This window comes from Battus philenor, unplaced genomic scaffold (genome assembly GCF_028537555.1).
Source record: "Battus philenor isolate CCGP_79_NKW_IND1 unplaced genomic scaffold, ilBatPhil1.0.hap1 SCAF_31, whole genome shotgun sequence".
NCBI classification, from domain to species: domain Eukaryota; kingdom Metazoa; phylum Arthropoda; class Insecta; order Lepidoptera; family Papilionidae; genus Battus; species Battus philenor.
The window spans coordinates 228,068-243,019 of NW_027181695.1; the positions used below are offsets into that span (position 1 = coordinate 228,068).

Here is a 14,952-nt window from a genome sequence, read left to right on the forward strand (position 1 = left end):
AATCTTAAAGGAATTATTAAAAATAAAAATCAAATTATTTCCTGATAAAAAAAATGATATTAAATTAAAATCTATAATTAAAATTATTCTTTATAATATAATTAAAGCTAATCTAACTTCATAAGAAATAGTTTGAGCAACCGCTCGTAAACCCCCCAATAAAGCATAATTAGAATTAGAAGATCATCCAGCAACTATAACAGTATAAACTCCTAAACTAGTACAACATAAAAAAAATAAAATTCCTCAATTAAATCTAATTATATTAAAATAATAAGGAATTAATATTCATAATATCAAAGAAATAATAAATCTAATAACAGGAGAAAAATAATAAGATATATAATTAGAATAATTAGGGAAAGTATGCTCCTTAGTAAATAATTTTATAGCATCAGAAAAAGGCTGTAAAATTCCCATAAAACCAACTTTATTAGGTCCTTTTCGAATTTGAATATAGCCTAAAACTTTACGTTCTTATAAAGTTAAAAAAGCAACTCCTACTAAAACACCAATAATTATAATTAATATCCCAATAATAAATAATATTATATCTTTTATCATCATTTACTATATATATAAATAATTATATATTCATGACTTCTAAAATCATTACATTTTTTCTGCCAAAATAGTTATTAATTTATTAATAACATTCATTTTATAAAAATTATTTTTAATATTTGATCCTTTCGTACTAAAATATTATAATTTTCTAAAGATAGAAACCAACCTGGCTCACATCGATTTGAACTCAGATCATGTAAGATTTTTATGATCGAACAGATCAAAAATTTTAAACTTTTGCATTTTAATTTTATCTTAATCCAACATCGAGGTCGCAAACTTTTTTTCTTATAAGAATTAAAAAAAAAATTACGCTGTTATCCCTAAGGTAATTTTTTCTTATAATCATTATTAATGGATCATTAAATCATAAATCAATGTTAAATTTTAAAAAAAGTTTATTTAATTTTTCTATCACCCCAATAAAATAATTTAATTAATTCTAATTTTAAAATTTATATATTAATAATTAATTAATTAAATTATAAAACTCTACAGGGTGTTCTTGTCTTTTAAAATTATTTTAGCTTTTTAACTAAAAAATTAAATTTTATAAATTAAGTAGAGACAGCTTATATCTCATCCAATCTTTCATACAAGTCACCAATTAGGAGACTATTGATTATGCTACCTTTGTACAGTCAAAATACTGCAGCCCTTTAATAATTTATCAGTGGGCTAAAATTGTAAAGTGGAATAAAATTTTATTAATAAACTCTGATACACAAGATACAATAAATTAAATTTACTTTTATTTTGATTAATTTTCAAATATTTAAAATTTATTTTACAATATTAATTCACTATAAAATTTTTAATTTTTTCTTTATAAATACTTTAACCCCCATTAAATATCTATATTTAAAAAAAATTATTATTTTTTTATTTATTAATTTTTCCCCCTCAAATTAATTATTAATATAATATCTTTTCAATGTAAATGAAATACTTTTTCAAGCTCTAATTTGTTCTTTCTAGAAACACTTTCCAGTACCTCTACTTTGTTACGACTTATTTCATATTATAAATGAAAGCGACGGGCAATATGTACATATTTTAATTTAAAATCATTTTATTAAACTAAATAAAATTACATTTAAATCCACCTTCCAATATTTTTTAAAAAATATTATCCATTTAATTATTTCTTATTGTAATCCATTATATTCTTAATTATAATCTGCATCTTGATCTGAATTAATTTTTTATTTAAATTTTAAAATATTATTTTTATAAAAAAATATTTTTTTAACAACGATATACAAAATTAAATAATTAAGTAAATTTATTCGTGGATTATCAATTAATAAACAGATTACTCTAAATGAACTAAAATACCGCCAAATTATTTAAGTTTTTATAAATAATTATATACTATTTTAGTATTTTAAATTTAATTTTTAATAATAGGGTATCTAATCCTAGTTTTTGAAAAAATTTAATAATTCATATTTTATAATGAAAATTTTAATTTATTAAAATTTCACTTAACAATTATTTATCTATTTTCTTTAAAATAATATTAATTATATACTGATAAAATTTAAATTATTTTTTGTATAACCGCAACTGCTGGCACAAAATTTGTTAATAATTATTAAATAATACTAAATCTTAATTTCTTAAATTTTTAATTTTAATTACTACTATATATTTTAATTTTAAAATTATTAAAATAATTAAAAATTAACACTAAAATTTATATGTAAAACAAATTTAAATTAAAATATTTGAACCATAAAAAATTTATTTATATATTTAATTTTGACACATAGTTTTTTTTATATTAAAATATTTATTAGAAATTATTAAATTTTATTTATTATTCTTTTCTTTTTTTTTTCTATATTAATTAAATAATATAAAATTAATATTATATTATTTATAAAATACAATTTCTTATTTATATTATTAATTTATTAATATATTTAAATATTTATTATAACATTTAAATTAATAATTAATTAAATATTTAATATATACATATATATATATATATATATATATATACATACATACATATATATATATATATATTATATGCGTTTATATATATATATTTATATACGCATATAAATAAAATTTATAAATAAATTTAATTTGTTTTTCTTATTTAATATAATTTATTATTTTACATTGCTCATTAATTTTTTATAAATATAAAAATTAAAATTATTCTGATAGGATAAATAATGTAGAATTCTTCCTTTATTATATTATTTATTGAATCAAACTATATCTAATAATATCAAAAATTATTGTGCTTCTTACACTAAAATATAAATATTAATAAATTGAATTTTTAGTTCTTTATAATCCCCCTATTATAAATTTTTCTAAATATTAATTCAAATAAAATATTTTTTTATTTTATTCTATTTGTTAGAACTTTAATTTCCATTTCTTCTAATTCTTGACTTGGATTAGAAATTAATTTACTTAGATTTATTCCCCTTATTTCTAATTCTAAAAATCTTTTATCTTCTGAAGCAGCTTTAAAATATTTCCTTACTCAAGCAATTGCTTCTATTAATTTTTTATTTTCAATTTTAATTAAAATAATTATAATTAAAAGATTTGAAATTAATTATTTTTTATCTATTATAATTAATTCTTCTATATTAATAAAAATAGGATCAGCCCCTTTCCATTTTTGATTTCCCAATATTATTGAAGGATTATCATGATTTAATTGTTTTATTATTATAACTTGACAAAAAATTTCCCCCATAATTTTATTGTCTTATTATATAAATTATAATTTTTTAATTATAATTATAATTCTTAATGCTATTATTGGTGCTTTAGGAGGATTTAACCAAACATCTTTACGAAAACTTATATCTTTTTCCTCAATTAATAATTTAGGATGAATATTAGCAGCTTTAATAATTAGAGAAAACTTATGAATATTTTATTTAATTTTTTATTCATTTTTAATTAGAATTATATGCTTTATATTTAATTTTTTAATTTTTTATTTTATTAATCAATTATTTATAATTAACATAAATTCTTTAATTAAAATTTCTTTTTTAATTAATTTTTTATCATTAGGAGGATTACCGCCATTTTTAGGATTTTTTCCTAAATGAATTATTATTAATTTTTTATTAAATAGTCAACTTTTTTATTACTTTTATTTTTATCATAATAAGTTTAATTTTATTATTTTATTATATTCGAATTGTTTATTCATCATTAATATTTAATTATCTAAAAACAAAATGATTTAAATTTTTTTCTAAAATTAACTCAATATTTATTATTAATTTATTAAGTATAATTTCTTTACTAGGAATAATCTTAAGAACTTTTTTTTTTATATAAGGTTTTAAGTTATATAAACTAATAATCTTCAAAATTATAAAAAAAGAAATTCTTTAAGCCTTAGTAAAAAAAAATTACTCCTTAAAATTTGCAATTTTACATCATTATTGACTATAAGACCTAATTAATAAAAGAGATTATTTGTCATAAATAAATTTACAATTTATCGCTTATACTTCAGCCATTTTATTAGCGAAAATGACTATATTCTACTAATCATAAAGATATTGGAACATTATATTTTATTTTTGGAATTTGAGCTGGAATTTTAGGCACTTCCCTAAGTTTATTAATTCGAATTGAATTAGGAAATCCTGGCTCTTTAATTGGAGATGATCAAATTTATAACTATTGTTACAGCTCATGCTTTTATTATAATTTTTTTTATAGTTATACCAATTATAATCGGAGGATTTGGTAATTGATTAGTCCCTTTAATATTAGGAGCTCCTGATATAGCTTTCCCTCGAATAAATAATATAAGATTTTGACTTTTACCTCCTTCTTTAACTTTATTAATTTCTAGAAGAATTGTTGAAAATGGAGCAGGTACAGGATGAACAGTTTACCCCCCTCTTTCTTCTAATATTGCACATAGAGGCAGATCAGTTGATCTAGCTATTTTTTTCTTACACTTAGCAGGAATTTCTTCTATTCTAGGGGCAATTAATTTTATTACAACGATTATTAATATACGAGTTAATAATATATCTTTCGATCAAATACCTTTATTTGTATGAGCAGTAGGTATTACAGCTTTATTATTACTTCTATCTCTTCCTGTTTTAGCTGGAGCTATTACTATACTTCTTACAGATCGTAATCTTAATACTTCTTTCTTTGATCCTGCTGGAGGAGGAGATCCTATCTTATATCAACATTTATTTTGATTTTTTGGCCATCCTGAAGTTAATATTTTAATTTTACCTGGATTTGGAATAATCTCTCATATTATTTCTCAAGAAAGAGGTAAAAAGGAAACTTTTGGTTGTTTAGGAATAATTTATGCTATAATAGCAATTGGCCTTTTAGGATTTATTGTTTGAGCTCATCATATATTTACAGTAGGAATAGATATTGATACTCGAGCTTATTTTACCTCAGCCACAATAATTATTGCTGTACCTACAGGAATTAAAATTTTCAGTTGACTTGGCACTTTACATGGAACACAAATTAATTACAGTCCTTCTATTATATGAAGTTTAGGATTTATTTTTCTTTTCACTGTTGGAGGATTAACTGGTGTAATTTTAGCTAATTCATCTATTGATGTTTCTCTTCATGATACTTATTATGTAGTAGCTCATTTTCATTATGTTTTATCTATAGGAGCTGTATTTGCAAATATGGGAGGATTTATTCACTGATATCCTTTATTTTCCGGCCTTTCCCTTAATCCTTTTCTTTTAAAAATTCAATTTTTTACAATATTTATTGGAGTAAATTTAACCTTTTTTCCCCAACATTTTTTAGGATTAGCAGGAATACCTCGTCGATATTCTGATTATCCTGACAGTTTCATTTCTTGAAATATCATTTCCTCTTTTGGTTCTTATATTTCTTTATTATCTATAATAATAATAATATTAATTATTTGAGAATCAGTAATTAATAAACGAATAATTTTATTCTCCCTTAATATATCATCTTCTATTATGAACTGACTACAAAATTTACCCCCAGCAGAACATTCTTATAATGAACTTCCTATTTTAAGAAATTTCTAATATGGCAGATTATATGTAATGGATTTAAACCCCATTTATAAAGGATTATCCTTTTTTTAGAAATGGCAACCTGATCTAATTTTAATCTCCAAAATGGAGCATCTCCCCTAATAGTAAAAAATACCCATACCTCAAATAATACCCATTAAATGAATTTTATCTTTCTTTTTTTTTATTACTATTTCTATTTTATTTAATATTATAAATTATTATATTTTCTTAAATAAAAATAATTTTAATAATAATCAAAATAAAAACGTTAAAAAAATTTTCAATTTTCGATCCTTCAACTAATTTATTTAATCTACAATTAAATTGAATTAGAATCCTTATTGGTTTAATTATTATTCCATATACATTTTGATTTATTTCCAATCGTAAATTTGTTTTTTGAAAATTAATTCTTAATAAATTACATAATGAATTTAAAACTTTATTAGGCCCTAATAGATTTAATGGGTCAACTTTTATTTTTATTTCATTATTTTCTTTTATTTTATTCAATAATTTTTTAGGACTATTTCCTTATATTTTTACTAGAACAAGTCATTTAACAATTTCTCTTTATATTTCCCTTTCACTATGATTAAGATTTATATTATATGGTTGAATTAATAATTACCAACATATATTTATTCATATAATTCCTCAAGGAACTCCTAGTATTCTCATACCTTTTATAGTATTAATTGGAACAATTAGTAATGTTATTCGACCAGGAACATTAGCAGTTCGACTAACTGCTAATATAATTGCAGGCCATCTTCTTCTTACCTTATTGAGAAATACTGGAATTAATGTACCTTCTTATACACTAATTTTTTAAATTTTTATTCAAATTTTACTATTAATTCTTGAATCAGCAGTTGCAATTATTCAATCCTATGTAATTTCTATTCTTAGAACATTATATTCTAGTGAAACTAATTAATAACAATACATAATAATCACCCTTACCACTTAGTAGATTTTAGTCCCTGACCTTTAACAGGATCTATTGGAGTAATAACTTTAGTTACAGGAATAATTAAATGATTTCACAATTTTAACATAAATTTAATAATATTAGGCTACATGATTATTTTATTAACAATATATCAATGATGACGAGATATTTGTCGAGAAGGTACTTTCCAAGGTAAACATACTTTATTTGTATCAAAAGGTTTACGATGAGGAATAATTCTTTTTATTATCTCTGAAGTATTTTTCTTTATCTCATTTTTTTGAGCTTTTTTTCATAGTAGTCTTTCACCTAATATTGAAATTGGTGCAATATGACCTCCCTTTAGAATTATCCCATTTAACCCCTTTCAAATTCCATTATTAAATACAATTATTTTAATTACCTCAGGAATTACAGTTACCTGAGCTCACCATGCAATTATACAAAATAATTTTTCTCAAATAACTCAAGGTTTATTTATCACTATTATATTAGGAATTTATTTTTCTATTTTACAAGCATATGAATATTTTGAAGCTTCTTTTTCTATTGCAGTTAGAATTTATGGATCTACTTTTTTGTAGCAACAGGATTTCATGGACTTCATGTAATTATTGGGACAATTTTCCTTTCTATTTGTCTTATCCGTCATTTAAATTTCCATTTTTCCAATAATCATCATTTTGGATTTGAAGCAGCAGCATGATATTGACATTTTGTTGATGTAGTATGATTATTCCCTTATATTTCGATTTATTGATGAGGAAACTAATTTATTTATATAATATATTTAGTATATTTGACTTCCAATCAAAAAGTTTAATTTAATTTAATATAAATAATTAATTTATTATTAACATTAACTATTATAATAATATTAATTTCTAATATTTTAATATTTTTATCCTTAATTTTATCAAAAAAATCATTTATAGATCGAGAAAAAAATTCTCCATTTGAATGTGGATTTGACCCCAAATCTTCTGCACGAATACTATTTTCTCTTCACTTTTTTTTAATTACTATAATTTTTTTAATTTTTGATATTGAAATTGCATTAATTTTCCCTTTAATTAATTGTTTTAACTTAGTAAATTTTTCTACAATAATAAAAATGAGTTTTTTTTTTAATTATATTATTAATTGGACTTTATCATGAATGAAATCAAAATATACTCAATTGAACAAATTAGGATTATAGTTTATAGAAAACATTTGATTTGCATTCAAAAAATATTAATTTTTAATTTATCTTAAATAAGAAGCAAATATTGCATTTAATTTCGACTTAAAAGAAAGAGTTAATAACTCCTTATTTAAATAATTAATTGAAACCAAAATAGAGGTATATCACTGTTAATGATATTATTGAATAAAAAATTCCAATTAAATTATGAAATATAAAAATTAAGCTACTAACTTAAATTATAGTGGTTAGTAATCATTAATATTTCTATTTATATAGTTTATTATTAAAACATTACATTTTCATTGTAAAAATATTTTTTTTTTATAAATATTTAAAGATTTAATAATCTCCTTAATATCTTCAATATTATGCTCTTTTTATAAGCTATTTAAATTAATTAAATTAAAAATATTAAATATGTAATTAATATTCATAAAATAAAACTAAATAAATAAATTTTAAAATTATTTATTTGATAAAAATTGTAATAAACAAAATAATTTTTAATAATATTATATATACCTTGACCTCTATAAATTTCTCTTCATCCTATATCAATAATATGAGAGACGTAAACTAACTTTTGAATTTTTAAATCTATGCCGTATCAATGTAACGCTAAGTGCAGATTTTTCCGCTGGTCGATTAAAACATTCGTCTTAGTTTTCAGTTTTTGATTGCTATTAATAAAAAATATTAAAAAGACAACTTCAAATTTCATGCAGTATAAACGAAACACCAGATGATGATTTTCGCTTCAAGATTTCCTAAGAATGTCTCAATTTTCCTTTGAAATTGATATTAGAGACGTTACCTAACTTTTAATTTTTTAATCTATGCCGTATCAATGTAACGCTAGGTGGAGATTTTTCCACTGGTCGGTTAATACACTCGTCTAAAATTTCAGTTTATATTGCTTTTAATAAAAAAATATTAAAAAGACAACTTCAAATTTCAAGCAGTATAAGCGAAACACCTGATGTTGATTTTCGGTTCAAGATTTCCTAATTATGTTTAATTTTTTTTCTAAAATTGATATCAGAGACGTAATCTAACTTTTAAATTTTTTAATCTACGCCGTATCAATGTAACGCGAGGTGGAGATTTCTCCGCTGGTCGGTTAATACACTCTTCTTAAATTTCAGTTTTTATTGCTTTTAATAAATAAATATTAAAAAGTCTACTTCCAATTTCAAGCAATATAAACGAAACACCTGATTTTGATTTTCGCTTCAAGATTTCGTAATTATGTCTCATTTTTCTTCTAAAATTAATATTAGTGACGTAACCTAACTTTTAAATTTTTAAATCTATGCCGTATTAATGTAACGCTAGGTGGAGATTTTTCCGCTGGTCGATTAATACATTCGTCCTAATTTCGATTTTTGATTGCTTTTAATAAAAAAATTTAAAAAAGACAATTTCAAATTTCAAGCAGTATAAACAAAACACCTGATGTTGTTTTGCGCTTCAAGATTTTGGAAGAGTCTTATAGTTTTCTGAAATTGATATTAGTGACGTAACCTAACTTTTAAATTTTTTAATCTACGCCGTATCAATGTAACGCGAGGTGGAGATTTTCCTCTGGTCGGTTAATACATTCGTCTTAGTTTTCAGATTTGATTGCTTTTGATAAAAAATATTAAAAAGACAACTTCATATTTCAAGCAGTATAAACGAAACATCTGATGTTGATTTTCGCTTCAAAATTTTCTAAGAAAGTCTCAATTTTTTCTGAAATTGATATTAAAAACGTAACCTAACTTTTAAATTTTTAAATCTTTGCCGTATCATTGTAACGCTAGATGGAGATTTTTCCACTGGTCGATTAATACATTCGTCTTAGTTTTCAGTTTTGATTGCTTTTAATAAAAAATATTAAAGAGACAACTTCAAATTTCGTGCAGTATATACGAAAAAACTGATGTTGTTTTGCGCTTCAAGATTTTCTAAAAAAGGCTCAGTTTACTCTTGAAATTGGTATTAGAGACGTAACCTATCTTTTAAAATTTTAAATCTATGCCGAACCAATGTAACGCTAGGTGGAGAATTTTCCGCTGGTCGTCTAATACATTCGTCTTAGTTTTCATTTTTGATTGCTTTTAATAAAAAAATATTAAAAAGACAACTTGAAGTTTTGTGCAGTATATACGAAACACCTGATGTTGATTTTCGCTTCAAGAATTTCTAAGAAAGTCTCATGTTCCTAAATTAATATTAGAGACGTTACCTAATTTTTTATTTTTTAAATCTATGGAGTATCAATGTAACGCTGTGTGGGGAAGTTTCCGCTAGTCCGGTAATAAATTCGTCATAATTTTCTTTTATGACTTTTTTACTCCAAAATTATTTAAAGCAGAAATCTAACCTCGTACAGTATAAACGGAACACCTGATGATGATTTTCGCTTCAAAATTTCCTATGAATGTCACATTTTTCTTCTAAAATTGATATTTAAGATGTATCCTAACTTTTAAATTTTTAAATCTATGCCGTATCAATGTAACGCTAGGTGGAGATTTTTCCGCTGGTCGATTAATACATTCGTCTTAGTTTTTATTTTTGATTGCTTTTAATAAAAAAATATTAAAAAGACAACTTCAAACATCGTGCAGTATATACGAAACACCTGATGTTGATTTGCGCTTCAAGATTTTCTGAGAAAGTCTCATTTATCTTACTAAATTGATATTAGAGTCGTAACCTAACTCTTAAATTTTTAAATCTATTCCGTATCAATGTAACGCCAGGTGGAGATATTTCCGCTGGTCGGTAAAAACATTCGTCTTAGTTTTCATTTTTGATTGCTTTTAAAAAAAAAATATTAAAAAGACAACTTCAAATTTTAAGCAGTATAAAAGAAACACCTGATGTTGATTTGCGCTTCAAGTTTTTCTAAGAATGTCTCATTTTCTTCTGAAATTGATATTAGAGACGTAATCTAACTCTTAAATTTTTAAATCTATTCCGTATCAATGTAACGCCAGATGGAGATATTTCCGCTGGTCGATTAATACATTAGTCTCTAATTTCAGTTTTGATTGCTTTTAATAAAAAATATTAAAAAAGGCAACTTCTTTTTCAAGCAGTATAAACGAAACACCTGATGTTGATTTGCGCTTCAAGCTTTTCTAAGAATGTCTTAATTTACTCTTGAAATTGATATTAGAGACGTAACGTAACTTTTAAATTTTTAAATCTATGCCGTATCAGTGTAACGCTAGGTTGAGGTTTTTCCGCTGGTCGATTAATACATTCGTCTTAGTTTTCATTTTTGATTGCTATTAATTAAAAATTATTAAAAAGATATTTTCAAATTTCAAGCAGTATATATGAAACACCTGATGTTGATTTTCGCTTCAAGATTTCGTAAGAATGTCTCATTTTTCTTCTAAAATTGATACTAGAGACGTAATTTAACTTTTAAATTTTTAAATCTTTGCAGTAATAAAAAAAATATTAAAAAGACAACTTAAAATTTCAAGCAGTATAAACGAAACACCTGATGTTGATTTGCGCTTTAAGATTTTCTAAGAAAGTCTCATTTTCTTCTGAAATCGATAGTAGAGACGTAACCTAACTTTTAAATTTTTAAACCTGCGGAAAAATCTCCACCTAGCGTTACATTGATACGGCAGAGATTTAAAAATTTAAAAGTTAGGTTACGTCTGTAATATCAATTTCAGAAGAAAAAAACACTTTCTTTCAAAATCTTGAAGCGCTAAAAAACATCAGGTGTTTCGTTTATACTGCTTGAAATCTGAAGTTGTCTTTTTAATATTGTTTTATTAAAATAAATCAAAACTGAAAACTAAGACGAATGTATTAATTGACCAGCGGAAAAATCTCCACCTAGCGTTACATTGACACTGCATAGATTTAAAAATTTAAAAGTTAGGTTACGTCTGTAATATCAATTTCAGAAGAAAAAAACACTTTCTTTCAAAATCTTGAAGCGCTAAAAAACATCAGGTGTTTCGTTTATACTGCTTGAAATCTGAAGTTGTCTTTTTAATATTGTTTTATTAAAATAAATCAAAACTGAAAACTAAGACGAATGTATTAATTGACCAGCGGAAAAATCTCCACCTAGCGTTACATTGACACTGCATAGATTTAAAAATTTAAAAGGTAGGTTACGTCTCTAATATCAATTTCAGAATAAAATGAGACTTTCTTAGAAAATCTTGAAGCGCAAATCAACATCAGGTGTTTCGTATGTACTGCACGAAATTTGAAGTTGTTTCTTTAATATTTTTTATTAATAGCAATCAAAACTGAAAACTAAGACGAATGTATTAATCGACCAGCGGAAAAATCTCCAACTAGCGTTACATTGATACGGCATAGATTTAAAAATTTAAGAGTTAGGTTACGTCACTAATATCAATTTCAGTAGTAAATTAAAACTTAGAAAATCTTGGAGCGAAAATATCCATCAGGTGTTTCGTTTATACTGCTTGAAATATGAAGTTGTCTTTTTAGGATTTTTTTATTAAAAGCAATAAAAAATAAAAACAACTAAGACGAATGTATTAATCGACCAGCGGAAAAATCTCCACCTAGCGTCACATTGATACGACATAGATTTAAAAATTTAAAAGTTAGGTTACGTCTCTAATATCAATTTTAGAAGAAAAATGAGACATTCTTAGGAAATCTTGAAGCGCAAATCAACATCAGGTGTTTCGTATGCACTGCACGAAATTTGAAGTTGTTTCTTTAATATTTTTTATTAAAAGCAATCAAAACTGAAAACTAAGACGAATGTATTAATCGACCAGCGGAAAAATCTCCACCTAGCGTTACATTGGTACGGCATAGATTTAAAAATTAAAAAGTTAGGTTACGTCTCTAATATCAATTTTATAAGAAAAATTAGACATAATTAGGAAATCTTGAAGCGAAAATAAACATCAGGTGTTTCGTTTATACTGCTTGAAATCTGAAGTTGTCTTTTTAATATTGTTTTATTAAAATAAATCAAAACTAAAAACTAAGACGAATGTATTAATCGACCAGCGGAAAAATCTCCACCTAGCGTTACATTGATACGGCATAGATTTAAAAAGTTAAGAGTTAGGTTACGTCTCTAATATCAATTTAGGAAGAAAAATGAGACTTTCTTAGAAAATCTTGAAGCGCAAATCAACATCAGGTGTTTCGTATATACTGCACGATGTTTGAAGTTGTCTTTTTAATATTTTTTATTAAAAGCAATCAAAAATAAAAACTAAGACGAATGTATTAATCGACCAGCGGAAAAATCTCCACCTAGCGTTACACTGATACGGCATAGATTTAAAAATTTAAAAGTTACGTTACGTCTCTACTATCAATTTAGAAAGAAAAATGAGACTTTCTTAGAAAATCTTTAAGCGCAAAACAACATCAGGTGTTTCGTATATACTGCTTGAAATAGAAGTTGTCTTTATAATATTTTTTTATTAAAAGCAATCAAAACTGAAAACTAAGACGAATGTATTAATCGACCAGCGGAAAAATCTCCACCTAGCGTTACATTGATACGGCATAGATTAAAAATTTAAAAGTTAGTTTACGTCACTAGTATCAATTTCAGTAGTAAATTAAAACTTTTTTAGAAAATCTTGAAGCGAAAATATCCGTCAGGTGTTTCGTTTATACTGCTTGAAATCTGAAGTAGTCTTTTTAGGATTTTTTTATTAAAAGCAATAAAAAATAAAAACAACTAAGACGAATGTATTAATCGACCAGCGGAAAAATCTCCACCTAGCGTTACATTGATACTGCATAGATTTGAAAATTTAAGAGTTAGGTTATCTTTCTAATATCAATTTCAGGGGAAAATTAAAACTTTCTTAGAAAATCTTGAAGCGAAAATAACCATCAGGTGTTTCGTTTATACTGCTTGAAATCTGAAGTTGTCTTTTTAGGATTTTTTTATTAAAAAGCAATAAAAAATAAAAACAACTGAGACGAATGTATTAATCGACCAGCGGAAAAATCTCCACCTAGCGTTACATTGGTACGGCATAGATTTAAAAATTAAAAAGTTAGGTTACGTCTCTAATATCAATTTTATAAGAAAAATTAGACATAATTAGGAAATCTTGAAGCGAAAATCAACATCAGGTGTTTCGTATATTCTGCATGAAATTTGAAGTTGTCTTTTTAATATTTTTTTATTAAACGCAATCAAAAATGCAAACTAATACGAATGTATTAATCGACTAGTGGAAAAATCTCCACCTAGCGTTACATTGATACGCAATAGATTAAAAAATTTAAAAGTTAGATTACGTCTCTGATATCAATTTTAGAAAAAAATTAGACTTTCTTAGAAAATCTTGAAGTGCAAAACAACATCAGGTGTTTCGTATATACTGCATGAAATTTGAATTTGTCTTTTTAATATTTTTTTTATTAAAAGCAATCAAAAATCGAAATTAAGACGAATGTATTAATCCGCCAGCGGAAAAATCTCCACCAAGCGTTACATTGATACGCAATAGATTAAAAAATTTAAAAGTTAGATTACGTCTCTGATATCAATTTCAGGAAAAAATTAGACTTTCGTAGAAAATCTTGAAGTGCAAAACAACATCAGGTGTTTCGTATATATTGCATGAAATTTGAAGTTGTCTTTTTAATATTTTTTATTAAAAGCAATCAAAACTGAAAACTAAGACGAATGTATTAATCGACCAGCGGAAAAATCTCCAACTAGCGTTACATTGATACGGCATAGATTAAAAATTTAAAAGATAGGTTACGTCACTAATATCAATTTCAGGAGTAAATTAAAACTTTCTTAGAAAATCTTGAAGCGAAAATAACCATCAGGTGTTTCGTTTTTACTGCTTGAAATCTGAAGTTGTCTTTTTACGATTTTTTTATTAAAAGCAATAAAAAATAAAAACAACTAAGACGAATGTATTAATCGACCAGCGGAACAATCTCCACCTAGCGTTACATTGGTAAGGCATAGATTTAAAAATTAAAAAGTTAGGTTACGTCTCTAATATCAATTTTATAAGAAAAATTAGACAATTAAAAAATCTTGAAGCGAAAATCAACATCAGGTGTTTCGTTTATACTGCTTGCAATTTGAAGTTGTCTTTTTAATATTTTTTTATTAAAAGCAATCAAAAATCGAAGTTAAGACGAAAGTATTAATCGACCAGCGGAAAAATCTCCACCTAGCGTAA

General features: G+C 24.1%; 2 pseudogenes; both read left to right on the forward strand.

Moving 5' to 3' along the window:
* The first annotated feature begins 388 nt into the window (after positions 1-388).
* LOC137927504 (NADH-ubiquinone oxidoreductase chain 1-like) overlaps positions 389-14,952 on the forward strand; it is a 210,858-nt pseudogene continuing 196,294 nt past the window's right edge.
* LOC137927524 (ATP synthase subunit a-like) lies at positions 5,902-6,558 on the forward strand (annotated as a pseudogene).